Genomic DNA, 5,000 nt, shown 5'->3' on the forward strand with positions numbered 1-5,000 from the left:
AACTAAAGGAACAAAACATGTTTATCATTTTGCCTTATGCACACAATTAATCATATTCACTGGTGGTCAATAAATGAAACACTGTTTTTAAACATTTTAAGTACAAAAATTTATTTTTAAATTAAAAATTTATAATTAGAATTCTCAATCTGAAAAACTTTACTATTACTTGAAAACAACACAAAACTTAATTAATTCTTGAGTTAAATTATTAAACAAAACAAAATCACAAAAACTTTAATTTATCAAGAAATTAAATTAATCAGGCAAAATTTAAACTATTAAGAATTACTCATGTTTTGAAAAGAAAATCTTAGTAAATGAAAATTAAATCAAGTATGGAATGTTAAATTATTAAGAATCATTTAAATTGCTAAGTAAATAAATGTTAAATCACCAATATATAAAATGTGAAAAATTAAGAGGTTGCAAACACAAGAACACACAAAAATACACAAAAGATTTACCAATAATAATTTCCCTAAGGCAAAAATTCCTCAAACCTTATTATTACTCTACACAAGCTTGAGAAAACTTTTGCAAAATCACCGAGAGGCAGCTGCTTGAGATTCACAAAACACACTTTTTTTTTTCCTACATTCAGATCTCAAAAGCTGATAAACACCAGTGACCACACAAATATTTTCCGTTAATAATTTCTCGCTTTTGAAGAGTGAGAGAGAGAGGAGAGAGAGAGAGAGAGAGAACCACATGAATAGTCTCTGAAATCAGAATGAGCAAACTTTTGGATTCCAGTTAGAAACGAAACAATCAGACAACGTCACTTCTTGAGCAAAAGGTTTTGGGGCCAAAACTAACTTGTCAGAACAGTACGTGATCAGAGCAATGCAATCTTACAAAACATGATGTAATCGATCGAGATATGTGCATTTACTCTCAAAAATGCATAAGTGACTCATGCAGAAAATCGTATGGGATGAAGCTTTAATGAAATCTGAACACAATCAAAACAGACAGCAGCTGGTCAATCTTGAATGGCATGTTTTTAAAACAAGATGAAGAACCAAATTTGGTTTTCAGAACAGTACATGAAATATTGCGAAATCACTAGTCTATTTGTCGTATGAGACAAAATCTTAAACAACTCGACTGCCATTCCCTCGCTTGTTAATGCCTTACCTTTCGTGATGACAAATAAATCAAAACACGACATACCAAATCACGAGTACAGAACACATGTTGCTGGAAGAAAAATGTGCTATCACACACTACGTTATTATTAAAACGTATTACTAATTCTGAATTATGCTGTTAAGTTATCTACACCTCTAACTCTTTTGAAATCTGATATTACACTATATACAATATTTCAACACTTATCATCATTACACAGAACACATGATAATTAGAACAGTTAATATATCAAAATCATGGAATGATATACATATTAAAAGGCAACATCATGAAAGTATGTATATATGTGTGTTTGTGTGAATGTATGTTTATGTATAAAATTTAACTTTCTGGAGAAAGTAATGTTGGTTGCTCATTCTTTTTCCAATGTTAATTTTCATCAACTCTGAGTTAAAGTTGATTCTTTACTTATGATATGTTTCGTTTTTTACTGACTATATAAAACGGTAAACTGAACTAAATTAATGAAATATTCAATAAAAAGGATATTTCCTTAAATATTCAATATAATATATATATATATATATATATATATATATATATATATATATATATATATATATATATATATATATATATATATATATATATATATTTAGTAGGATGTATAAACTGTATAAGTTTATCTTCAGTTTTTATCCGATATTTACCCCTACAAATAGTCAGGTACTAGCAGTAAGTAAATATTACCAAACAGAAAACTGGACTTCAGTGGGAAAACATTTACATGTTAGAGTGCTAATTGATGTTTACTTGCTGTCTTTTCAAAAGAAAATATATGCTAAATTTACTGCTGGCGCCCAGTTCTATTTTTTCAGAGTTCATATATAAATATTAATAAATAGGTTATTTTTCCAGTTTAATTAGCCTTTTGCATTTTATCATATGAAATCATTTTGCTTTCTGTACAGGGTACGTAAAATGCAATGATGTTTTGTTTTGCTCCATGTAAATCTATTTTTGTATTAGATCTGTAGATACCATACAGTCCAATATAATGGTGAATATGCCATAACTTTTGTATGGATCAGTAAGGTCTGCAATTCCCGGACCAAAATACAAATCTCAAATATAAATTCAGGTCTTATGAGTAGTTAGCTAATTAATACGACGAGCATTCAAACTGTAAAGAAAAGTGTTCAGTCATACAGACGGGTCACTTACTCTGTAAGAACGCTAAATGAGGCAAATTATTTTTGGATGATTTCGGGAACACCCTTCATAAGCTCTCTGGCACTGACAAATGAGCCCTAGAATGACTGAGAAAGTCAAGAACAGAGAAATTTAGTTAACAGCAGAGATAATGTTCAGAGCAACGGTATCTCTCTCTCTCTCTCTCTCTCTCTCTCTCTCTCTCTCTCTCTCACACACACACACACACACACACACACACAACACACACACACACACACACACACACACACACACACAAAACACTTTATGTTACATCGAGAAAACACTATTATGAGGAAACTGTAGTACGTCAGTATTTTTTAAACTTAATGAAGAAGAATTGCAGAGTGATTTAGACATTCATTGTGGAGAATTAAAAGATTACTGTATCAACAAGCAGTAAACATAAAAAGCGTAGGCTCTGCCTAGGCCCTAGAGTTTATCCCTCGATGACGTAACACATGAAGCGTAAACATATTCAAGTAATATATTTACCTATGCCGTTTTTATAAAGTTATGTTTTTTATAAAACTTTAGAAAGTGTTATCAGAATGTATTATGTTGTATAATCTCGTGTAGGAGTTGCATACACACTAATTCATATTCATACGTGGGTAACATGTGGCAGTTACGAAACCCAGAAACCAACCGAACCACACTTTATAGGATTAGAACTTTGCTTCAATTTCGTAGGGATCATAAATAAAAAATCTAGCATTTTTGAGTGTTCAAAATTACACTAGCTCTACAGTTTCCATGTAGAAGTTATATACGACGTAAAACTCTCCTATTCAAAACTGTGTCCCAAGTTACGTTCAATCATTGAAATCTGTTTGAATGGAACGAATGGTGAAGTTTCTAAAGACTTTTTTAGGCTAAGTTTGTTGGAAAAAACTTTTTCAAGGATTGTATTGCAGTACTGTACAGGATAATCTAAAGCTAAATGAAGACAAATATCTATACATGCGCTTACACACACGAGGCACAAACACACATATATAACATACATGCACATAATTATCTATGATAATGTATATATATATATATATATATATATATATATATATATATATATATATATATATATATATATATATATATATATATATATATATATATATATAAATATATATAATATATATATACACATATATACATACATACACATATACACACATATATATATAGACATATACATACATATATATATATATATAGTATATATATATATATATATATATATATATATATATATATATATATATATATATATATATATGTATATAGAATGTATATTAATCTGTGAAGGATTATAGGCAAATTACCGTTGAAATATATTAACACTACAAGCTGTTGAAACATGAGTGGTTGTACTCAATATCATCATACAAAAATAGAATGTCGCAACCCTGAATATTAAGCATTAAGGCTGGCATGATAGCTTCTGATTCATTATCAAAATCACTTGCTAAATATCTTAGGACCTAGTAAAACTACCACTTTCTAGAAACTTTGTTAAGGTATGCTGCTTAATGAATTTCTTGACTCACAAACGATTTATAACTGACATTTAGTTTCCACTCCGCGTTTAGATGACTCAAGACAAGAGTTATCTTTCGGGTGGTATTTTATTATTTAACAGAATGCTAAAAATCATTTTAAAACTTACCTTATCGAGAACTGGATATCAGTAGGTCTTTGTCATTATTACTCTTATTACTATATTATTATTATTAGTGTTAAAGAGATTGGCACATCAGTGGAATTGATTTTATATATGATCTTTTCAGTCCTTCTTCTTATTTTTTCTCATCAGGGCTGATATTTTTGCTAATAACTGGCCGATGTTCATAGTCTGGGTAAGGAATTTTTTTTTTTTAATAAGGTTAATTTTTATTCCATATGTGCGGAAGCTATAAATGGTGTGTAGTTGCCGTAGAGTTTCTGGGGCTCGCAATTTGAATCTGAGAACCAGGATTCGTCGCATTCTCGTATGAAGAATCTTCTCCATCGTCTTTCTAAGGGCGTAGCGGAATTCCAGCCTCACCAACCGTATCATCAGTTCATTCTCAAGGAAGGGTGGGCTTGTTTTGGTTGGAATGGGTTGTTGTTTAAGATTAAGCCAGCCTTAGGCTGGCACGGGCTCTTGCTCCTGGAGCAGCCCGTAACTTTTTTTTTTTTTTTTTTTTTTTTCAAAGGCAAATTTTATTCTATCGACCCCTTCCGGAGTATGAGAATTACAAAATTACACAAACATATATATTTTACACAAAACCACAAAAAAGAAGAGACCAACAGATTACAACCATATTTATGTACACATATATTTAGCAAGTACATATTTAAAGCATAAAAGGTATTCTGACAAAGGAAAGTACATACATTGAAAATAATACGAGAATAATGAAAATCCTAGAAAGTATTAAATCTAAACTAAAGACATTATAAGGTTAACAAACTTTTTGCAAGTCTTTTCAATTCTCTAGCACTACTTGTATTGAGGAGCAGATTGAATTTAAAAGTGGTAGGTCTTCTACAATAGTAGGGCTTAAGGTATCTCTCTCTTATTTCTCTAATCACAGGACAAACTAAAACATAATGATATTCATCCCCAACTTCAGTGCTGTTGCATAGTGTGCAAGGGTGCTGATTCTCCAGTCAGAATATCTTTC

Source organism: Macrobrachium rosenbergii, chromosome 20 (assembly GCF_040412425.1).
Source record: "Macrobrachium rosenbergii isolate ZJJX-2024 chromosome 20, ASM4041242v1, whole genome shotgun sequence".
In the NCBI taxonomy this organism is placed as follows: domain Eukaryota; kingdom Metazoa; phylum Arthropoda; class Malacostraca; order Decapoda; family Palaemonidae; genus Macrobrachium; species Macrobrachium rosenbergii.